This window comes from Aquila chrysaetos, chromosome 16 (assembly GCF_900496995.4).
Source record: "Aquila chrysaetos chrysaetos chromosome 16, bAquChr1.4, whole genome shotgun sequence".
Classification (NCBI taxonomy): domain Eukaryota; kingdom Metazoa; phylum Chordata; class Aves; order Accipitriformes; family Accipitridae; genus Aquila; species Aquila chrysaetos.
The window spans coordinates 22,215,029-22,240,507 of record NC_044019.1 but is presented as its reverse complement, the minus strand read 5'-3'; the positions used below and the strand labels follow the sequence as shown (position 1 = coordinate 22,240,507).

General features: G+C 36.6%; 1 long non-coding RNA gene across 1 annotated transcript in view; it reads right to left on the bottom strand.

Annotated features, from left to right (window-relative positions):
* The window catches only part of LOC115352142, a 212,902-nt gene that overhangs the window by 4,754 nt on the left and 182,669 nt on the right, over positions 1-25,479 (bottom strand). Inside the window, exons 15-19 of the long non-coding RNA XR_003927000.1 lie at positions 10,615-10,699; positions 6,921-7,020; positions 5,544-5,665; positions 1,538-4,382; positions 624-734 (exon numbers count right to left, since the gene is read on the bottom strand). This is a non-coding gene — a long non-coding RNA (uncharacterized LOC115352142). The remainder of the gene's footprint in view (positions 1-623; positions 735-1,537; positions 4,383-5,543; positions 5,666-6,920; positions 7,021-10,614; positions 10,700-25,479) is intronic.

The window sequence follows — 25,479 nt, the reverse complement described above, 5'->3', positions numbered from 1 at the left end:
CCCCTTGCTATTTTTCCTTGGCATTCTCAGTTGTTATTTTTAAAGGCACAATATTTTATACTGCAGTAGAAGAGTCTGCTTCTACCATGGAAAGCATTCTTTAAGTGCTGTACAATAACAGAAATTAAATAAAATACTAGTATATAAAATAATATAGTTCACATTTCAAAATAACATCAGACCCTCAAGGGATAAAAAAGCCATTTGAACACTGCCTTCGTCTTGCCTGGCAGCCTGTTCTGTGAAATATGAATAGGTAACCGCACAGAATTTAGGACTTCGCAAAATGCAACCTACTGCTTTAGGACTAAAAAAAATAAAATAAAATAAAAATCACTAGGTCAAATTCAGAGGTAAATCTAAGTGAGTCTAAAGGGAATTTAAGTTGGAGTGGTTTATATTCTTCTACTGTACCACGTCTGAAACAGGTGGTGGTAGGTTGACCCCAGCCAGCAGTTAAGCCCCCACCCAGCTGCTCACTCACACCCACCCAGCGGGATGGAAGAGAGAATTGCAAGGGGAAAAGTGAGGAAAACCTTGTGGGTCAAGATAAAGACACTATACTAAGTGGAGAAAAAACCTCAGCAAACACAAAATCAAGTGGCACAAAAGCAATCACTCACCACCTCCTACCAGCAGACTGATGCCCACCCGGACTCTGAGCAATGAATACTTTGGAGTATCATCAATAGCTTGAGAAGGTGGCATTGTTTCCCATATTAACCTGAGAAAAACTGTTTTAATGAAGTTAGTTCTTATTCTTTACATCCTGATAACATACAGATTACAGCTGCTTCTGCATGATGTGAACAAGAAAGCGGTTTTACATTTTTACTAATGTTATTTGTACATTCCAATATCCCTATTAACATTCAGTTTTACTAACATTAACTGTAAGAGCAACCCGACCGTACTCAGTTTCTCTAAAAGAAGCCACCAGAATGGTTGTGAGTATAATGGTTGGATCTTAGAGGTCTCTTCCAACCTAAACAATTCTATGATTCTATAATACAATGGAAGCTTGCCTTGCTAAATACAAACTGCATCTACAGTGTAATTGCAGCAGCAATTCTGCAGCAATACAGTTCATACAACACATACTGTTGCAGCCAGCTCAAAACCAAGTATTTTGGTAATAACATCCACAGGCATTATCTCTGAAAAACAAAAGATTTGATATGAAGAAAAAAGGATGTTGGATCCTACAAAAGAAAAGTGAAAGACCACGTGGTTCTATTTTTGAGACGGTAAGAATCAAAAGGGGTTCAGGAAAGCAAAACCATTTTCTTATTAAAATTAATAAATAAGTATTTAAACAGGTGCACTCTGCTGAGTTTTCTTTGGATTTTAGTTTTCATGCAAAGTGGTTGCACAGGTTGAGCTACAATGAAAAGTTAGTGTATCAGAAATGTATAGAAGAACTTGAAAATATAGTCCTGGACATCCTTCAGTATTGTGGACTTGTTTTGATTTACAGGAGATGCAAAGGGAATGCTGCTATTGGAGTCAGACACCTTTCTCTGTTCAAGAAACCTACTTTGAATTTCTGTTATTACTGCCGAAAGATGGACTTTCTCTCTTCATGGGTCCACTGACTGATTTAATGTATCTCCTGTCATGCTGCTGCTGTAGATTTCATCTCTTAAGGGAAAAAAGTAGAGAAAAGAGTAGTAAACTGCACAGCAATCTATAAAACTATTGGCATTTTGAGCATGTTCAGTATGTCTCTGTGATTAAAGGCAAATGGTGCATACATTTTTTTTTTCTCTCTGTTTTTGAAGGACACAGTGCCTGGATTTATTATATTAGTACTAATCTGAGCCTCTATAACAGTATAGTATTTTTATTTGATGACATTGTGGTCCTAAGATTATTCCTCATGTTGGGAAAGCTTTAAAGCAAAGAGCACTTCACATATCTGTCCAACAGTCCACTGTTGAATGACCATGATTCATTCACTGGATGGGAAGAAAGTACCTTGATCAGTCCTGAAAGCAATCCATCATTAGACCAGCACATTAGCTTTCTTCAAATTCATTTGCGAGATTCTTTGCAGGAAATAGTGGCTAATAAAGTAAGGAAATGACAGAATAATATTGAGGCCCTATTCAAGCACTAAACCCAATTCTTTCTCAAACACAATAAAGGACAGTTGGACAACCATCTATAAAGTTGCATTTATTTTCTAAGAAATAATATAGAGAGTTTGCATTCATAACACCGAGCCTTTAAAACATGAGCCAACATAACGCTTTCAATTGTCATTCTCTTTCCACAGCCGGAGTGACTGCTGCCGTCTGGTGACTTTTCCACTAATGTAACCTCAGTCCTAACATCCAGGTCAGAATCCCGCACTCCCAAAACCAGGGCCTGAGAAGGCATGGCTTCTAATGTGCTGGTCTCTGAACTCAAATTGCTGGGTTGCACTTCCTTAAATCCTGTAGAGAGCCTTGGTTGAGGTCTGAATAAACAGCTGAATTTCAGGCTGATAAAATGCTCTGTGAACTTAAAAGACTGAGTGTTATATACAAACATTAGTCTTCAGAGTCTCTACTTTTTATGCCCCAGGTTTCTAACTTCCTTATGAGAACTAAATTAGAAAAGTAAGTATAATGCATACTTGTGGACAAAGAAGAATAGGAAGGTTGGGTTTTAAAAGAAAAACAGAAAAAGCAGAGGAAGAGGAACTGGATGGGAAAATATTCCAAAGAAAGTATAAAGCTGTCATTGTGTTGTGATTTTTGGCAGTTCATCATCTTCAAATGATTCTTCATTCTTGTCTTTTGGGGATCCACCCTATCATCAAATTCACCAATACTTTCTTGCCAGGAGTGTTTGTATTTTAAAAAGGAAGAATCTGCTTTATGGTTTGACTTTGTATGTGAATTGTTTAAAAAAAAAAAAAAGAAAAAGAAAAAAGAAAAGATATAACTGTATCTTATGCAAAGTGGTGAAATACGTATTCTACAGTGAATGGCAGGTTTTTCATTCTCTATAGTACACTCAGGATTTCATCTAAGGATTAATTTTTATATGTGTGTGTGTGTGTGTGTGTGTGTATTTTTTTTTTTTTCCCCTCCAGTAGTAGTATGTTAATGCATGAATACTCCTTTCTAGGAACTAGAACCCAGTGTAGTTTCTGATGTGGTAGGAAGTTGGCTGTGGAGCAGTAATAGTCCCGCGTATGATTTACTATCCTCTCTCTGTTAGAGACAGGAGACGCTCACTTTTTATTTATTTTAAATACTAGATAAAAACTGGCTAAAAGATTGATCTCCCAGTTGGTCTGCTTTATGGACAAGCCAGCAGAAATTATGGCAATTCACATGGGCACCAACCAGTGCATATACACCGAAGTCACGGTCTCGTAGCTCGCCATGTGTTTCTACGGGCACTCCAAGGGCTTGGCAGTCAGTGCGAGGTCTTTCATTTTGCTAAGAGCTACCTCCTCGCGTTCACATGCAAAGGCCAAGTACATGTGCAGTTGCTGCACAGGAAATTTATGGAGTCTTTTTCAGCAAGGAGCAAAATTAGCCTCTTCACCTTTTGCGGACCTGCGTGCTGCATCTTTTCTAAGCAGGTAAAATCCCTTGTATTAACAATGTTGGTTGAGGAGTGCCTTTTTCCTGCTACTCCTTCCCATCATATCATCTTCTGGGCTCCAAGGCCACGCAGTAATTAATCTCAGAGAGTGACCTTAGCAGGGAAGGGCTCTAGGATGTTTTTATATTTAAATTCTGGATATGTAAAAAAGGAGTTTCTTACAGTGTAATCTGCTTCTAAAATTAACATTTATCCATAAGTGACACATGCACCGAGTTTCTGAAAAACTATTTTTGTGGTGGATTTCAGTAACTGTCAATATATGATTTAGAATAGTCGTGGAATGAGAGCCCGTATTTAACTCTCCTAACAGATAAGAAAATACCGCCATCTGTTGCTCCATGCAGTAAGTGCAGCTACTTCCTACAGCTGCTGTTTGTTCAACCGATTCTCATTGCCCTCTGCGTACTTCTGCTGTTACAAGAATTCAATTGTTTTTCGAAAAAGCTGGGCTACTCCTGTTTCACACTAGAGTAGCTTAATGAATTTCAATGAACTTACATGGTAAAAAGTTGAAACAAGCATAATACTTTTATTTTTCAATAATGGAGTTGGTTAAGGATTTATGGGAATTATGCCACTGAGCGAAGGGTGATTTCTCTAATTGTTAGAGATTAACTGTTGGGGTTGCAAACCACCGGGCTGCTGAGAAAAAACAGTGCATTTAGTGCTCTCACTGTTACTTAAAAATCCTTGGCTCTTACCTTGATGCTATAATGAAACAAATGGCCTGAGGTGACTGTTGTGGAAACAGTTTAGAATCTGCAATACAGAGGAACCTAGAAAGAATGAAAATCTTATTCTAACATGTGCTCTTTCTAAATTTCTAATATGTAATATCTAACAAAGGCTTTTATATTCCTATATATTAAAATTTTCCTGTTTCTTTTTTCCACTCAGATACTTAGGGTCACCATTTAATCTTTTAAAGGCCAAGAAAATAAACAAACCAAAAAATTCCATACAAAACAAACCCCCTTCAACTCCAAATAAGATGTATGGCATCTACAGTCTTCTGCTTTATTCACAATTTCTTCCAATTAGCTTGCACACTTCTAATCTCTCAGGTCAGGTTGTACTGTATTCTTGTTTTACCAACAGAAGTCACACACAAGTAGTATATGAAGGTACAGAAGGCTAGCGAAATTTGGTTGCATTTAGGAGGACTGTGGGTCTTTCAAACTCAACCATCTGCTTTCGAAACTTTGCTTTTGAATTCTGACAGACGCACATCTGATGGGACAGGAGATGGAGCAAACTAGATTTCCCAAGAGGAAAGCAAAAATCTGTGATTAATGCAAATTTAACCCATTCTCTCAAAAGCACTCTTTACTCTCATTCCAGTTCTGACTTGCTGATTAAACGTCTCCCACTTTAACCTCCCCATCCTCATTCTTCCTGTTCTTTCTCAGTCTTCTGCTAGTTCCTGATTCCAAATCATACTTTATTTAATTCCCTCTAGTTTTGATCCATATCTTCTTGAAAATTTGACAAACAGTATCACTCAGCATGTGAAACTACAAACAGTTCAACACTGATGCCAGCTTGGTCTTGTTATTTTTTGTTCATAATGTGTTATTTCCAAAAGGCACAAGCAAAACGCCTTGTTTACAAGTATGGGCAGCACAGCCTCATCAGAGTGTGCACAAGGCTTGGATTCACAAAGGCTAAATTTATGGATGCTAATCTACAACCACCAAAAATGGGCTTCCTATTATGACTTGTCCATTGGGCACTGAATTACTGCATTACCCATAAAGGCAGTCTAGGAAGATTAGCCTCATTAGATTAAAGGTAGTTTTTGCGGATAGTCACCGTAGAAACGCCACAATAGTATGTAATCTATATGTATCTGCCTTTAAAGTATTTCACATATCTTTCTCTGTTATGCTAAAATTTATGGATCACAGCTGCTAATATGACAGTTCCAGATTACTTACAAATAATGATTCTTCTGTTTCCTCCTCCAGCTCCTTATTTAATTTTTTCTACTTCCAAAGTAGAACCTCCGTCCATGGAAGGCCTGGCTCCAGCTGTACTTGCCTTGTACTTCCACAACTAGCTGTGAATACAAAGATATATGCAGTTGTCGCTAGATACTATTTTGTTACCACTGTAAAGGGTTAGCTACAAAACATTGCTAGAGTATTGACAAAAATGAACTTGTACAAAAATCAGTAAGAAACTTAGTTTTTGAAGGAAGTGTGATAATGTTGAACATTTATCCCAGCTTTATATTCTCCAGAATGCTGAACTTTTAAGATGTAGTTACAATTGCACCTTTTTTCCTCTGTCTGTACCATAAACCCCAGACCTGAAGACTAATTGTGAGGCACAGATACCAGCAAAATTACAGGATTACTCTGGGTGTACATCATAAGTGAGATCTGAATCTATTTTATCCATCTCTGTTAAGTATTTTCATTCTAATTTTCTGCTGTGCCTGTACTCTGTTGATATCCTTACCTTTTCTCTTGCAGATGTTATGAGAGTTACACATATATTTAAAAGAAGAACACTTATACCGCCTGCTGTGCACAGCTTTCCACCATGATCTTGAACACTGTTTTGTGAAGTTGCGGGAAAACATCTGTGAAATAAATGCTCATTTTACAGCCAGGGTAAATAAGAAACAGACATGTAAAGTAAGATAGCATATTTGTACCGTAGCTGAGTGGAAGTCAGTCTTCCGGCTTTCTGCTTTAATCAGCTTATGTATGGGTTTTCTCAGAATATATGAGAGCGTTGATCTTTCATAAGCATTAAATTCCTTTTGGTAATTATTTTTCTTGCTTAGATCACATGTTATGAAATGAAGATTTTCCTTATTCATAAGCTGAATTTTAACATTTTCTTCAGAAGACTTTTTTTTGCATGGTGAAGAAGGCCATGTCCTTTGGGGTAAAATGTAAGTATTTATTTTCCCTCAGCTCATCAGTAAAATTGCATCATTTATTTGCAGTTTTGTCACCCTTGAATGTAACAGTTTATTGTCTTAGAAGTGACACAGAAAGAATATTACTCTCTGCTTATTATTTTAACACAGCTATTACCTATGACTTAACCCTTCAGTTCCCAACATCTTGCAAGGTTTTGGCCCGATAACTAGTCAGCACTACCAGATAAAATGGGAACTCATCCAGATCCAGAGGATGATGTAGACATCTAAGTGAGATTCAGGGACATATGTTCAAAACTTGATCTTGAAAACCTCCACATAAATTAAACCTAGAAAAGCCAAAAGACAACAAATACGTCCTATTTCTTATGTTATCACTCAAGATCATTACTGCGGGAATGCAAACAGAGCATCGTACCTGCCAGAAGATTTCTGGTAAGACATGGTGTGGCAACATTTCTGTCCATTCTCAAACACTTGCTTCTACCTCCTTAACGCTACTGTGATTGCCAAGTTAACTGTTTGAGGAAAATGACCCAAGCTAAAATATGTAAATACAAAACAAAACCCATGCACACATGCAAAAAAAACCCCCAACAATCCCCACCCTGGCAGGATAATTTCACTGTTCTGGTTCAGACAATAGATCTACAGACAGTTGGACCACTAAAAAATGGTCGCAGGTGGCTGATGACAGAGCAATGGGGGGACTTTTTTTGACTATATCCTTATGCCTTGATTCTGCATATACTCTATGCAATTCTTTTCCCTGGACATGTAGGTGGATCCACTGACTGGAACAAATTTTAGATCAACACAAGAGATAAGGAGGACTACTTTAAGTAACCTTATAAAAAAGAAAATTCAGCAACTTAACAAAGAAAACGACAACAAAGTCAAATGACTCCAGAATCTGTCGAAGTCAGAGGTGCAGAAGCTAGAACAATTCATTAATGCTCCGTGCAAGAAGATCTGAATTATTTTAAGAGCACTGTATTTGCATTTTAGATATAGCAGAATGAACTAATTATGAAATGTATGCATCAAAGATTTCAATTTCAGGCTTGACTTTACTTTGGAGATTAATTTTTTACTTTATCATTTTTGCAGGCAGTTCAGCGGACAGCCTTATTTGAATGTTACTCATTGTTCAGTGATGTATGAAGTGTATTTAATCAATGTGAAGAAAGTAATATTAAACTATTATCAGAAGCATCAAATGTTCTAAAAAATCTCAAAAGGAAGGTCAAAAGGTAACATCTCTGCTAACAATATGAGAAACAATGTATTTAACTTATTCTTTACCTCCAAGTTTTTCATGGCATATACATTAACCTTTTTCACATAAAATTACAATGTAAAATGTGGGCCGTTTTATCCCCTTGATTAAAAATATCATAAAGATAGTGGATCAAGTAAGTTTTCAATGCTTTGCTAAGAGATATTTAAATAACTATTTTAGAGTCGATGTGCATTTTAAATGGCTGGCTGCAAAAACCTTCGACAGGACAGTCCTTGTGGCCATCATTAAATCATTTGTCAGTGCGTTAGTCACTACAGAATAAGGTAATTGAGAACAAGGACAGTTATTTCAATAATTCACATGTTTTTGCAAGTATTGCAAACCCCTCTTTATTAAGATCCAAGGATGATCTTAATAAAAACATCACACAAGCCTCTATTTTATCCTTTTAAATCTTTCCAGGGCCACCAACACAGTGACAAACATGTCATCTTAGTTTTGACTAAGACAGCTAGACATGAGAAACTATTTGACCAAAAGCTATAAATGAGAAAAACATTCATTTTCAAGGCAGCAGTTCCACCCCCATTGTCCAGCATTGCTCCATCTGAAGTGCAGACGGCATCTCAGTCCCTGTCCAACCAACGGCCGCCTTCTAAAAGCATTTCCACAGTGGGTGCCATAGGTTAAAATCTTGTGGATATAAAGCTCTCTCAATACCACCGCAGACTTAACCTCAGTTGGTTAGGTTAGCGTGGAAGGCACACAGAAAAGTCACTGCCCAAAGGAACCTAAGCTATGCCAACAGGCAACACTTTTCTGACAAGCTTGGACTGGAAATTTTTATTTTCCATATTCACTGCCTCACACTCATGAACTGTATAAACAGTAATGGAGCAAGAAGTATTAAAAAAAATAAAACCCTCCCAAGTCCTATATGGCTTCCACATTCTATGTCAAGGAAAGGCATCAACTCTAGCTCAGAAGTCAAGTTACTTCTGAAAAGAACAGAAGGGACGTGAAGGAAGAGACTAGGCGCATGCAAACCATTGGCAAGGTAAGATATGCTCAAAGGGTAATTTTCAATGTCTGTTTGAACTAAGAAATGAATTCATTACATCAAAAAGTGATGACTTTTGCACTGTGGCTTTTAGAGTAAGTTTCTGATTAAAATACGGATAACTGATTTTTTTTCTAGTTGAAGATGTACTTAAGTTGAAGTTAACTGTGTTCAAAGAAAATAATTTTATACCACTATTAAAATGAATTACTGTCTCCTTACTGTCTTTTTAACAGATTTGTGGTATCTCATCCAATAGTAGCTGATGGCTTTGCTTTTGTCTCTCTCTCCATTACATCAAACTTGCGGTTTCACATGCATAAAGCAATAAGACTGTTTGACTGAGGACTTCTGTAGTGAATGGGCTATTAAGAGTGAGGACTACTTCAAGTGGCTAGTAAAAATGCTTTCAGTGAAAGAGCAAAACATTACTTGAATTTGATACATTTGCTTCAACAAACCTTCTCAATTTCTGCTTTGATTTATTAGTGTGTTGCAGAGAATGCTGTGTATATTTAAAGTTAACCTCACACAAGTATATTGTAAATGTTTATACAGAGCAACGACATCCCATATACAAGAACACACAGGCTGACAGTCAAAGGAAAATACTTCTAGCTTCTCAACCTTGGAAGGAATGAAAATGCAAAATTATCTGAAGTTTCAAAATAAACATTCCATGGGATCTATTACATCTTATGTGTGACCTTCATTCTGCAAACACAGCAAATGCCTTTTAAACATCACTACCACAAAGAGGTCCCCTTGCTTGCAGAAATCAAGCATAACTAAGTCTTTTCAGGATTCGAGTTATACTGTCTTGCAGAATACTTTACCTTCTAATTTTATGATCAGAGGTGATTCTACAACATCCCTGGTGGAAAGTACTATTAGAAATGCATTTGGCTATTTTAAACAGTTTTTGATGTGACTGGCATTTTTCCCCTTCTTTAATGAGTGTTGAGTGTACATAAATTATTACTGTCTCCTTTCCTTCCCCTCACGTAATTTTTTTACCTCTATTTGAATAGATGTATTGGCATGTGAAGGCTACTAAAACTACATAGCCTGACAGATAAGTCACCTACTCAAGCAGACAACTTTTGATTCAATTCCTGATTAATTATTTTATTGAGGAAAGTTAACCTATCAAGTCTAGATTTAATACAGTTGTAAAATTTCATCATTTAGAGTCCAGTTACATCACCCTAAAATACTCAAGTTGTACTTACTGATTACTAATAGCAACAAGTATGTCAATGTGTCTAAGAATGGAACTGTATTCTTCAAGCAATAAAACCACTGTTGCTGTAATTTAAGATTACTGGGTATATTAAAAAAAACACACAAAGGTGTTCAATGCAAATAAGTACTACAGGTATGAAAGGAATAGGCTAAGTTCATCCTGTGCTAATAAAGTACCTCTTATTGGTGAGTATCTGATTTACAGGTGAACATTGATGAAATAAACAATGTAAAAAAGGTTTCTCTAAAAAGCTGAACACTCAGTAACATGTTGTTATGGAAATAGCATTCTCTGAAAACTTGGTGTTTCAGCATTAAAGGTCAACAGAGCAAATCCCAAAGCTTCATTATATTTCTTGTGATTTATCAAAACCAAAGAGTATTATAATTTTTTCTTTTTCAAATGGCAACCTTCACATGATATGTCTGTACAGAAAATTAAGCTTACTCTGCTTTGTTACATTTAGCATAAACTGAACAAACTACCATAAATGCTATTTCTTTTTGTGCTGCAATTACCGCATTAAATTATCCATTTGGAAAGATGGGCAACGTGTATGCTACCTTGTTCCACAAGGGATCCTCTGCTTTGGTATGTATCCACTGGCCAGATGTCGTTGTCCCTTCATGCTTCTCCCCTCACGGCCATCTAAAAATATAGTTAAGTCTTAGAAAATTATAATGAAAAATGATTATTAAGTAGTTAAAGTAAAAGTTCTTCCATTCTTTCATCAGATGTACTGTGAAACTAGAGGTGGGCAAGTTGAAAGTCTGGATTATGAAGCCTGAAGTCTCCATCATGTGCTGAAGGAGCTGCTCAGGTATAGTTTCCACAGATAGTCTGAAAACATATCCTGAACTGTAACACCACCCTGATTCTGCAGCTGATCACATGCACTCGAACTTACTTGCAAGAACATGCATCACATTTTGATCTAGGTCTACCATTCGAGCTTTGATTTTTGAGCTTCACTTTAAATAGCTTCTTGACGTTACGGACCACTGAGATGTGAAAATACATGACATATCAAAACACACGTTAATGTGTTAAATGGCAAATGTTAAAGTAAGTATTAAATATTAAATAGTATAGTAAAGAAAATGATTGGCTGGTATGTATTATCAGCTTGAAGTACCACTAATAACAACTTAACGATATCATAATGTACTTAAATTACAGTACCTATTTAAAAGAGGCCCCCCCTTTCTTAGATACACAAATATAGAACCGATTTAGAAATTTCATGGAAGTATACTCAATTTCACGTATGTGCTTAAATTTATATTTTATTTATAACTTAAATGACTTAATAGAATGTTCTCCCAGAGTTATCTTATAAAGTCAACTATACTGACCACTTACAGACAGATTCAGCATATTAAACTTTCACTTCATGTTCTTTACTATATAGATCTTGGGTATATAAAAGTTCATTGAACATTAGATGCACCTCAGTTACTCATCCTGGATCACCTTGAAATCCCTGGAATCAAAGCTAAAGTTGAGGCATATTTTTCTTTGAGATACATGTTTTTTATTAATAGAGAGGTTTCCTTATGTTCTGTAAGTTTCTGTGAAATTCTACAGGCTTTAAGAGCCTCACTTTTCTTCACTGAAATATAATTTAGCTATATAAGACTTTCAGTTAAATCCTCAGAAATTATAAGATCTCCAAATCAGAAAATAATGTATCTGTGACACCAGATATTCAAACTTTTTAAAGAAAGTATTAGAAACATGTAGAGGAAGAGAGTGATAGTCAAATTATCACATTAATTTAACATCATGTCATGTTTAAAATAAAAGACAATCTGAAGTAAAGGATCTTAAGGAAATCACTAAAATACTTTCTGCTAGCGAATATCAAAGAAGAACTCAAGAAGATCCTGTACACTTCTATGACATTTACATGGGATGAAGGGGTCAAGGGATGTTCACAAAGCCTCATAAAAGAACATTGCAACAGTGCAGATCAAACACAACTGCTGAAAGATGCTGCACTCTGCTAAGAAGCAGCTAGAGCTTTTGTGCAATTTAGGTACAAAAAAGGAGTGAATTTTTGTGGATATATGTTATTTCTTTAGTTTTGGCTCAGCAAAATAGATATAAGTTTTCATTTTGCTTTGATTTCTGTTTGTTTTTATCTTCGCGTTTGTCTAGGTCAGAGTAACTGGAACTAGAACAATTTTACTTCTAGAGAAGTAAAAGAAATCTCTTCTGGAAGCAGAAAGAAATAATTGAGAAAACGTGACTTTAGTTATCCTATTCATTTTTTATTGGGTTTGTTGAATTTAATCAAATATCTTTGCAAAATTCAGAAGAGATTCACTACTTTGGCAAGAAATGAAAGTCAACAATTGAAATGAACATAAAATCTAACCCTCAGAAAAAATTCACTTGAAATAAATGCATTTGAAAGTGACTGTAGTTCAATTCTTCTTAGCAGTTTGAACGTTGCTAACATGAGAGCCAAATAACTGTAAACTGACTCTGTTTAAAAACAAAGTTTTGAAGCAACCAAAAAAAAATTGTCTACAGAAGGAAAACTGAAATTCAGACCATCAGATTTTTTTGTGTGTACAGTGGATATATTCAAGATTATTTTAGATACCTGGTGATTCTTGATAGCAATGTATACAGCGCACATTGTCATACTGCAAGTTTAGTGTGGTGGACAAGAATGATCTATGTGAGGTTATGAATACTGCATACTGACCTTATGATGTGGATTTATTGCTTCAATTGATTGATTTATATCTTGACTTTTAAAAATCAATCCATTGCAATCAATAAGAACTAGACATACAAACATCTTCTTGAAAAAATCAGTCCATACGGTGTCCTGCTGAGCCTACCATACTGGTTTTGGTGTGGATGGGCAAGATGAGGACCCAGACCAACAACTGGTGTATTAAACCATTTTCTCTTTCTCTCTAGAAAGGAGTTCGTTCTTGAAGGTGTGATTTAGAAAGCCGTTTGAAACACTTGTTCATTGAAGTTTTCTTAGAAACTATTCTTGCCTACGTTACTGTTATGAGTAAGTCGGTCCTTGGTATGACAAACCGTTAACGTATACTTACTCATTCTTTTTTCTCTTACACACTCTTACTACAATAGCTACAGACTACTACTTTTGGTTTATGAACATTGAGAACTTTGGTCACAAAGTGCAAAGGAAGGAGGTGTATGTACGGATGTACAGTTGGATGGGTAGATAAGCGATTATGACATTCAGGTGCCAGAAATGAAAGGCCTTGTCTAACTTCTATTAGGGGATGCTAATTTATATACCTGTGCTGGTTTGGGCTGGGATAGAGTTAATTTTCTTCGTAGTAGTTGGTATGGGGCTATGTTTTGGATTTGTGCTGAAAACAGTGTTGATAACACAGGGATGTTTTCGTTACTGCTGAGCAGTGCTCGCACAGAGCCGAGGCCTTTTCTGCCTCTCAGCCCACCCCACCAGCGAGCAGGCTGGGGGGGCACAAGGAGTTGGGAGGGGACACAGCCAGGACAGCTGACCCCGACTGACCAAGGGATATTCCAGACCGTATGATGTCATGCTCAGCACATAAAGCTGGGGGAAGAAGAAGGAAGGGGGGACGTTCGGGCTGATGGCGTTCTTCTTCCCGAGTCACCGTTATGCGTGATGGAGCCCTGCTTTCCTGGAGATGGCTGAACACCGGCCTGCCCATGGGAAGTGGTGAATGAATTCCTTGTTTTGTTTTGCTTGTGTGCATGGCTTTTGCTTTCCCTATTAAATTGTCTTTATCCTCAGCCCACGAGTTTCCTCACTTTTACCCTTCTGATTCTCTCCCCCATCCTACTGCGGGGGGGAGTAAGCGAGCGGCTGCGTGGAGATTAGTTGCCGGCTGGGGTTAAACCACGACAATACCTTAGTTTCCAATACACAGAAAGGCAGAGAACTAAGCTTTAGCCAAATTGGGTTGCTGGAGACTGCCCAGACTTTGATGCTGTACACGTTTGCAATAGGAAGCAGCGGTCACAAACATGGTTAGAAGACAGACCTGCGGTTATGATCTCACACATACTGTGGAAAATAAGTGGCGCTTTCTTCAAATCCCAGAAAGGGGAATATAAGGGTCTCTGACCTAATTGTTTCATTCCAGGAGACTAGCAAGAATTGCAATAGGATTAAACAGCTGCATCCTCAGCCCAGACACAATGTAGACTAATCCATTTATCATTACCTGACAGTCTTGGGGAAATCCAAAGGTCCACATGACAGTACAGTGAAACTCAGACTTAAATGAACCTTGCAAGTTATTTGAATTATTTGAAGCTTTCATATAAATTTTTAGTTTATGTTCATTGTGATAGCTAATTGTTTTTACATACTTGTCTTTGGTTGGAGGATGTAGGAAAGTACCTAATAATACTCAGAGGCTTATATTACACATTCCTGATGAGTCATAACTCAGACTCAGTAAAACAGAGTTGTCCTAAATTTTTTGTCCGCAATGCCTGGTTTACATAAGGACAAAACCTTTCCACTTAATACATACATTTTATGTAATAACCAGTAAAACTAGATACAAACAATGCTCACAGTCTGATTGAAATGAGAAAAAGCAATTCATTACTATTCTTATCTTGACTTATTTAACCTACCTATTTTAACTCATAGCAAAGATTTATAATCCTAATCTTGATTTAAATTGTTAATACATGAGTTTATAAAATGTCCTACAAACCTGGTGAAATGTGACAACATCTAATTTGAGCAAGATTAGATAAATTAGTTACAGTTCATAATCAGAAAAAAAACTACGGGTTTAAAATTATCCAAAGATCTAAAAGTGGGTTAGATAAAAATTATAGTTATGATGAATTTTCCTCATTTTTATAACTTTCACAATTAAAAAAAAAAAATTTACAATATACCCACCAAAACCCCGATGAAGCTTACTCTGGTTTTGAGCCTTTTAAAGCACTATAACATTTTATAACAGCTCCCAGTCCTCCCTTATGCTAAATAATAGAGTCTGTTGGTGTATGTATCAAAGCACAGAAATTCACACGGGTCCATCAGTCACACCTACATGCATCTCTAATTCCTTAAAAGGGGACCAGCTAATTACTTATGCTAGGTTCAGTACACGGAGCCAAGACTGAAATTTGTAGTAAGAATTCATAGCAAGTGTTTAAAAGCCTAAAACATGTTGTGGGTTGAAGTCACTGTTTGTCTGCATATTTCTATTGGTTCTGGAATTATTGCAAAATAGTATCTCTTAAGAAGAAAGCTGAAGTTATGCTTTGCAGGTGCTTTATTCACAGGAACGAATGCTATTTCACAACAATTTCCTTTCAGGTTTGAAGGTTCTTTAGGTAGGTGGAGGAGGTAATGTAGGCAACACTGAATTTGCAATTATTTTTAACCTGGTATTGGAGTAAAAGGTGTTGTAAAAAAAGAGAATATGTTTGTTTCACTGTTAGGAAGCTGTTGTAATGTAATTGTGTCAGTTTTAATTCCTTGAACTAACTTGTGCGCTCCTCCCCATTTCTCCTGACTTAGACCACTGCCTATAATGTATCAGCCACTCACTGATTTACATACTTCATCAGCTGGAAATTAGTCCTTATCTTTACGTTTCTTCTGTTCCTAACGGCACTAGAGAGAGGCTCTTGAACCAGATGCTCAACAGCAATGAGTGTACTCCATGGTTCTGTGAAGTTTCTGCCAAGTTTTCCCTGTTATTATTAATGAACATGTTAGTTAATAATAATGAATATATTAATGAACATATGCCAAAAAGTCTTTGCAGAAAACTCTATGAGGCTGGCAAATTTCGACACCTGGTAAATTTTTATAGCCAATTTATAAACCTCGTGTGTTACGAATGAAAAGCTGACGTATTTTAAACTATACTGAATTAATAACTGCAGTTATAGTAACTATGTATACGCAAACCCAAATTTATATCATTACAGAATCTCTTATGTTTGTAGCATCACCTGCCACCGAGGGTTTAGCAGTCTAATTTCTTGCAGCCAGCAGTAGGTGGAGACAGTGATTCACCCAACGCGGCCTCACAGACACTTCAGCTGCTGAACCACCGTTACTGCCAGCTAACGTTATTTCAGTTTTGTATTCAGTTTATTACAGATTGCAGGGTTACAATTGTTTGTGGGGTTGTTTTTTTTTTTTTTTAGTAGCTGTCTCAAAGTGAAATAAAATTACGCATGGTTTGAGTAGCTAGCAGGTCTCCCTGAATCTCTTTCACACACATGTATGCATATGTAAATCACAAACCTCAATGCAAACTATAAACAAACTACCAGAGTTTTATTTCCAGGCTTAATATGTGTGAAATTTATTTACTAACAGTAACTCTCATCAAATTTTTATTAGAGCCATAAGAAAAATCCTTACCCATGTTTTGAAATTCACTTTTTGAACTAGAAAATACATTCTCATACTTGAGTAAATCAAGTGCTTGTGAAATCAAGGATTCTTTTGAAATTCCTGGAAATAAAAAAATAAATCCATACACATTAGTTTACTTTCCCCGTGTGAAGTCAATATATTGAGGCTACCATGGCGTATTTAATTGTCCTTCCTGCAGAACGGTCTCCCAATTAGCAGCTAGAGAGAGTTCTCACACGCCAGTCAGGAATAATGATTGATATCACACATCCCATCCCTTTCTTTAACTTCATAGGAAGTAGTTTTGAACAGTTAAGGGACGCTAAAACAGAAAAGCCAACAGAGAAAGATAATTGCATGCAACTAAATAACTGCCAAGAGACCACTTTGCAGATATTTTGGCTTAAAATTTAAGAAGGGGCTAGTGATTTAAGAAGGTATATGGCATCAGCGTGAGACAGCATGTAATTAGCAGAGAGTAACTACACAGTACAGTCTGAAAATCTGATATGTTTGAATTATAAAAAGTTAAAACCCAGGCATAGAGTAAGTCCTTTTCATTAGGCTGCTGTTTAAGACAAAAGCAGCTGGAGTTCTGGTGCTGGTGTACTATCTCCCTATTGTCTGAAAGATGGGACCTCGTGGCAGTGACATTGTTTTGACTTAAAAATCATTTAAACACACTGAACTGCAGGGTGGGATAATTTCCCAATGGCAATCAAACTTCAAATTTTGAATTTGGCTGAGCCTAGCTGTAGCTGACTGCAGCCCATGCAGCCATGTTGGGACAATACATCCAAAAGGATCCTCTTGAAAACATCTGCTCCAGTTAGCAGAGCCATAGTAGGCGTTTGGCAGATTTCACTAGCAGACTGCTGACGTTTGATCACAAACTGGCTGGAATTAATACAGCCTGGTCTGATTTCTTTGGGTTTGTTTGCACTACTGCATCTTTCAAAGAGAAAAAGAAGAGACACGTTCATTATTACTGTGCTGGTAGAAGCTGAACAAAAGTCATGAACAACAGTGAGAAAGATGAACTGGCTTCACCTATCTGAGCCCCCTTCAGGGTATCCAGTTCTTTCTGAGAAGTGAACATACTAAAATTTGCTGATTGATACGACAGACAGTGCATCCAAACTAAGAAAATGCAGGGTTGTTTTCCAAGCAAGCAAGATAATAATTCTCAGAGAACATGATGCTGTGGTCTGTAGCTGTCCTCCAGCTTTTTGCCTAGTGTGAGGGGAAAGAGAGAGTTGGGCAGGCTGCTTGAGGGTCAGAAAGTCAGTGGCTGAGGTTAGTTAATATACATTGACCTCCCTGGTAATCATTCACCAAAACTATCTATAATATAATTTACTACTGGAAGCAAGGAACTTCTATCATTAATAAGTTCTTCCATCTAATTCCATCTAAGTAGTCATAGCTTAATCAGGATTATAAGTTTTTCTGCCTTTTTTGGAAATGAGAAGGCTCCTACCAGTCTTAATGATTTTTTTTGTTGTCTTTAAAATACATCATCAGTACTGACACCTAACCTGAAAACAAATGCCTAAACATACCTGCTCATATGAAATAGACCAAAAAGGACTTCTGAAGGTCCTAGTCAGGGCACAAAGGATTTGTGCTTATAGCTTGTAATGCATACTGAAAAAATCCAGGCTGTCCTTCTAGAATATTTTACCACCAGCTTATTTCAGTCTTCAGTGCCTGACAAATGAACAACAACAACTACTCTAGCTTTTTCTCTTAGTTCCATTTTTTTCAATGACTCATTCATATGTTTCATATAATTAGACTACTTACTACTAAAAACCTTGCATCTAGTTCTACTTTTCTGGGTGGAAGTGTTACAGACTGAGTAGCTTGGGGGAAACAAGTACATACCTATTCAGCCAGCCACCTGTAATGAGTGGTTTGTTATATACAAGCAACTACAGAGTTTATTTATAATTTGCAGTGATTTTGCATTGCCAGAGCCCCTGTTAGACTAGGTAGTTTGTGTTTGTCTTTTTTTAGCCTGTTTCTGATTTATGGCTATCCCTGATGCACTTATAGTACCTTCCTTTACTTCCTTTTCAAAAAAGAGAAGGTAATTACATGCAGTCTGTCTTCCTGATAATAACAAACTTCCACAAGCCATGCTGGGTACGTATATTCACAACAACCAGAGGAAAGGGGGGATAAAAAACCATCAGAGAATCCATAATAGGATATGAAGAATATCAGGGTAACCACATGCTTTGGACTTGATTTTGGTGACAGTAGAATGAATTTCAGAGCAGTATTTCTCCCCTTCATAATTTGAGCTTAAGCACTCTGAATAAGATGTAGATATGCCTGTTCTTTTAAAGCCACCTATGAAATAACTACTTTAAAAAAAACCCTGCTTCTCTCCCATATTTTCTGAGAAGGCTCCTCTTACATGGGGACAGTAACACAAATTCCTTCTTCTGTGGAAATATGAAATGTATAATAAATGAAAAATGAAATAAAGGATTAAAAATAAAAGGTTTTAAGGTATAAAAAGAGGACCCTTCCATCTTCTATCAAGAAACAATTATATTCTTTCTAACACTGCAATGAAGCAAACTGCAGTGCAGTATATAATTTGAATATGATATTGTATATAATAATTACTTTGGTGAACCCAAAGTAGCCCAGTCAGCATGTCTTTAATAAACACATATGAAAAATTAACAGATTAGGACTTTATTATTGACAAGGACAAATGTTTTTCTTCAGTTATTCAGCTTGCACAGAGCAATGCACAATTTTTTCTTTTTCTCTCTCTAGTTTCTATGTGTTTAATACAGACTAAAGTTTTCAAACCTTGGTATTTAAAGTTGCACTCTGAATTCCGTAGTGAAGAGTAATCAGATTTTCAAAGACTCTTTAGTAGAGGAGCCTAGAAGACAGTAGCAGCTGTAGGTGCCCTGGAAAATCAGGTCACTTTTTGTATTAGGCTTGAAAAGATAGACTTGACTTTAAGAAAGCTAAGCTAAAATAAAGCCATTCATTGAAATTATATGCTATGTTTAATATTGATAAAATATAGCCGTTTCATGAAATATGATGGAGACTAATACTTCCCTTCCACTTGTAAGCCATGGTATTTTTCACATATCTGGTATTATGCTACTTACAAATATCTCTCCAAATATCATAGAATCATTTAGGTTGGAAAAGACCTTTAAGATCATCGAGTCCAACCGTCAACCATGCCCACTAAACCATGTCCTGAAGTGCCTTGTCTACGTGCTTTTTGAATACCTCCAGGGACGGTGACTCAACCACTTCCCTGGGCAGCCTGTTCCAATGTCTGACAACCCTTTCAGTGAAGAAATTTTTCCTAATATCCAAATCTAAACCTCCCCTGCCGTAACTTGAGGCCATTTCCTCTCGTCCTATCACCAGCCACCTGGCAGAAGAGCCCAGCACCCACCTCGCTACAACCTCCTTTCAGGTAGTTGTAGAGAGCGATGTGGTCTCCCCTCAGCCTCCTCCTTTTCTCCATATACATGACTAAGGAAGGTATTTTGGACTCTACATGCAGGGGTTGAGGGAGAAGGAAAGAAAAAAAATCCTTTCCCTTTTACCTGTAAAGAAAATTTTTATGAAAATCCATTGCTTTTTGAGATCTTCCTTTTACTTCTTGCCATAGCTATAACCTCCACTAGAGAAGTCCAATGTAGCTGAGGGAGAGACACTGCATTAGGCTGCAGATCTGCAAGTGGTTATGTGGCATCCACAACACTGCCCTGCATGGTACTGTTCTTTAAGTACCTACTGGGGATGACAGAGTTGGCATTCCCGGTTTTCTGTGGAAAGCAGAAAAGCCTTGTGTGTGGCTTTGTTCTGTTTTCCATTCATAAGGTTGGGGTGGGGAGGTGACCCAAAGAGGCGATGATGTACCCGCTTCTGTAAGGTTGAAAGGAGGTATCAAACAGTGAGAGGTGACAGAGTTTGGAAAACAAACCCAGCACGCAGAATCCGAAGTAACTACCTGGGGTGCAGATACTCTCAAGTAAACTGTGCGTAGCACATATGCTATCCATGCGTCACTTACATGCTAATCGCATCCTTCTCATACAGTCATGTTCCTGCTCCTGGTCACAGTTTCCTCCACGCTCAAGTGTATTCTTTCATGCTGCATATAATCTAACCTGTTTTGTCTTGTGGATTATTTCCAGATTACATATGTAGCTACTTGTTGATATCGATCAATATTTAAGAGTTAAACGTAGCAGGAATACAGTAAGGGACAGAAGCACGATCGGACAATACGTAGGCATGAGGTCAGAGGAAGAGTGGTTGTTGGACAGTGGAGTAGAAGAGAAGTATCTGTATGCCCAATAGACCAGTGGGGACAAAAGCAGTCTAAATGCTCAACTGAGATATATGAAAAATAAGGATACAACAACAGTGCCAACACTGACAGCTATATACATGAACGATGTGAAGGATATTAATCTCCCCCCAACCCCAGCCCTGCAGTATGGGGTTAAATTTCTATCCATACAATCCCTACAAACTCCCAAACAACAACAAAAGGCACTAAGTCAGCATCCTCACCTATGCTATCAGATACTCTTCAAGCCTTCTTCATCAGCCATGTATTCTGCTCCCACACAGCATCATTTACAGTATATAAATACAATTACTCACATGCAAAACTACAACTACCTTACATTTTCAGAAAATAAATAATACGTACCCTTACTGAAATTCTTGCTGAACTGAAATGACTGGCAAAACTCCCATCAATTTCAGTGCAGCCAGGATTTCAATCACGGACTTTAACAACAAAAGACAAAAACCATAAAATACGTTATTCTATCTGTAAGTAGAACTATTGCTCTGCATTTAATATAGTTGCAAAAAGTCAGATGTAGTCCTGTGAAACGGTGGTGGTTTTTAACGTGTGTTACATACATTTTCTAATATACTGGTACAGTAAATGGCATGGAAGGTAAGGCATGTGAATTAAAGCGGGGGCACGTCCCTGATAATTCACACTTGCAACCACTGCCAGATCCCTCTAAATAAAAAAAATTGAAAGAGGAAAAAAAAATTTTTTTTTAAACCTACATTATACTAATATTCAAAGCTCTCCAGTGCAGGCATAAAAAATGTCTTTTGAAATTTGTCCTTTCGGTTCAGACTCATGCTGCATTGCTGAAACACTGCATTCCAGCCCCTGAAGATCTAATGCACTAATCTAATGCACTGTGGCTGACCCATTACAGATGATTATAAATTAGAGGAGTCCTTGTGTTGCTATAATTTTCTAGAGATTGCTTCTTAAAGCCAGAAGGTTAAAAAAAAAAAAAAAAGTGTAAACTGCCATTTTTTCTGTCTCTGCTGGATTTAGCTCAGTTAGAAACTTGAATTTGGAGCCATAACCAGGGTACCCAATTTATTTCTTCTCCCATATGAAGTTTACACCATAAGGCAGCAGAAGCAAGTTTAGTTCTCTAATACAAAATTACAAGAGGGGCTGGATTCTGTGCTGCCTACTCTTGGGAGCTTTTGCAATTTTTCTACAATATCTATGCTCCAGTTACACGTATATGACATGAGGAAAATTATTTCCTTCCTTTGAAAAGATGAAAAATTCATTAAGGATTGTGAGATGCTATTATATGACAGCAATGTCATGCAAATATGTAGTTTAGAAAAATAAAAAATACATCGCAGGTAAAACCACAAAGTTTGTACTTTTGAATTGTTACTGCTTTATTTTTGTTGGGTAAATTATTTGCAGGATTAGAGTGTGTTTGAAAATTAATAGCAATGTTCTTTTGTTTCATTTTATGCAGTTCTGGAGACCAAAGGAGCCTCAGGAATTAATTGTAGCCTTCTAATAAACACAATGATGTAATGACGTATTTAACGTTACTGGTTTTTGTTTGATTCCAAATAAATTGCAGATTTTTTTTTCTGATGTGATACTAAAACAATTACCATTTTGAAAAAGGATAATTAATCTACAATTTTTTCACATTAGATCATATATCTCTAAAGAGTGCCCACAGATTTGATGGTCTTCAGCTGCTGTGTATTTATTTTTCATTTTTTCTAGTGATGTACCGCCCCATCAGTGCTGACATTTAAATGAGTGAGTATTCAACACAAATGTGATCATTTGTATAGCATCCAATGCGGCACCATACTGAGATGATTGCTTCTGGGAGCCATCCATGGGTTCTCGAATAGGGGGGAAAAGCCAGGCAAAATTTTATCAATTTACATTTTTCTGTGATTAATTTTTATGCAAATAAGGGCCCGACCGTGCTCCCATCTCACCTGAATCATGCGGATCATCAAAGACAAATTGAGCATCACTTATTTAAAAAATAGGCTTTAAACTACTCTACAGCTGTGTTGGAAAATGCTAAGAGCAGGGCATGAACTTTTCTAATGTAACAGGAATAGATAAGAAAATGCTTCTTTTTGCATTTCTGTCCACACTGTGATAAACATGAATCTTAACAAAATCCTAAAAATTGTCTTTGTTTTATATTCCTTATGCCCTTGTAAACATTTGACTATGGGAATGCTACATAAGGGGATTTTTCCAGTTTCAGAATACAAATAAATGTACTTGCAAAAAATACATTGCTTAGTGATGAAAAAAATTGTATTGGTTAGCATACTTAAAGTACATTGTTTATTTACATTTTTAGATAGAATTCAAGAAATCATCCAGTGGTATACTGTAGTGGAAAAGGCCTTACATAAACAATCCTATAACCTTAGAGTAGAAGCTGTTAAGACACACAAATAGGTAAGTTCTGTTTACAAATGAATACATTCTGCCTTATTTTACATATCTATATATATCTACATGCATGTGTGTCATAAAATTGGAAATTTAGACTTTGCTAAACAACAGGATTTTAAAAGTAATTTAGGATTAGCAGGTTACACTGATGGACACTTTACAATTATTGATACTCATACTGAAGAGTATAAGTGTGAAAAACTAATCTTGTTATTTGCTTTAAAACAAATTTCTATTTACCTTCCTGTAGGAAAGCAACAAAACTGTTTCTTTATGGCATTAAGGAATAAAGCAATATTATCAGCCACAACTATAATTTTTATAGCTGTAAGATAAATAGCACTCAGAAATATGAACACTTGTCCCTCTAATTTGCACTTGAAATTTGTATCCAGGTGTAATAATGTGTTCTCATGAAAAGCGTTCTCTCATAAAGCAGCTGAATTTTGAAAAGGCAGTTTCTCTTCAGAACTGTGTTCTGAAAATTGTAATATGTAATGTCAGTTCAGAGACTCATTTTACAAGTCTCTCCACAAATCGATATCCCTAAAGCTAATCTCAGAGGAGTAAATGTGATGTGTAATGGAGAAAAGACAGTCTTTATCAGTTAAGAGTTTGAAAAGAGGCCCATGTACCAGACGATCTTACGGCATTAGAGCAAAGATGTCCCCTTATGTATTACACATATGAAAGCTGTAATTTTATGGGTCTGATTAACCCACAATTTAATGAGTTACCTTGCATTAAACTGTAGAGCTGAATGTACGTTATGTCATATCCAGATAGAAGATATGTTTGCACACACACGGATATGATCAATTTTATGCTCAGACCTTCCCCTTAAATCCTGCAAGTCCAATATCACTCATTAAAGCACTGACATAACAGGTGAGATCATAACTGCAGCAAAGCCAGCAAGAGTCCTGATACTGTTCTCAACAAATCCAGACCTCCGTCCAGCCTCCAGCCAAGAACGCCACAACTGGTGCTCTTAAATACCCCAGACAATATGTGACCCACTGTTTTTAATGTTTATATATGCATTCCTCTGTCTCTCCCAGTTACAAGTTTTGGGAAAGACTGTACTGTCGTGAGCTTGGATCGTGTCTAACAGGTTGACTACATAAATGATACAATTCAGCTATTCAGAAAAAAAATTGTGAAACCTAAAGCATTAGGAGTGATGACAGTTAATTATTTAAAAAAAAAAAAAAAAAGAAAAAAAAAAGACTCTCTTCCCTGAAAAAAAGATGTTGAAGACAACCAAGTTTTAAAGACAGCAGAACCTGTTTAAAATATTACAAGATCAATTGACCTATTTAGAATTCTACTAAATGGAACCAAGGTTAAAATAGTTACCGTTCACTGTCTTTCAATAAGCTTTAGCATCTTCTATAGAAACTATGCCCTATAATTGCATTAATACAGAAATACAATAAGAGATCTATGAAGTCTGCCTTCTCTATATGACAGGTTTCTATATATTACTCTGTGTCACAGATATCCATATAATTTCTTATGAGCTGTAGTCATGATGTCCTACTGGAATAGTTCTGCTATTATAATAAGTAATATATGAAAAAGTACTATGTAGCAGCTTACAATGAGGATTCTGAATCAACTGAAAATGTTAAAAGTGATATCCTGGTGTTTAATTCCAAATACTTACCACAATAATCTTATGGGATATAAGAGAGGCATAAAGAGATTATTTTACCAGCCACTGGCACACATTCTAGGGTGGAAAATATCAGTTGTTTTAATAGCACATGATCATACTGCACACATTTTAGGGCAAAGAGTGGAAGGATTAGAAAACACAATGTATGTATATCTCTCCTCTCAAAGACCATTTGTTGGTACTTCACTTGCCATGGGAACGTAATACAGTGCTAAAAACAAAATTAAAAAAGCATTTATATAACACAAATGCCATATTCCCAGTTATGACAAAATGTGGAGAACAGAAAGAAGCACAAATCCTGTCAGCCAAATAATTTCACCCTAAAAAGAAGTCCATATGTATCCTTTAATTTAAGCCAAGCAAGTAATATATATAAAAGGGTTTATATATATATACACACACACACACACACACAGATTTCCTATACACATACATATGGATTACAAGGTCCCTTTTTTGGCAATCTAGGAAGCGGATGAGGAACTGTTAACAGATACGTTAAGGCATACTGTTGGCATCCACAGGGCTGTCAGCTCAGGTAATTTCAACGGGTTCAGCTGCAGTTTAAAGTC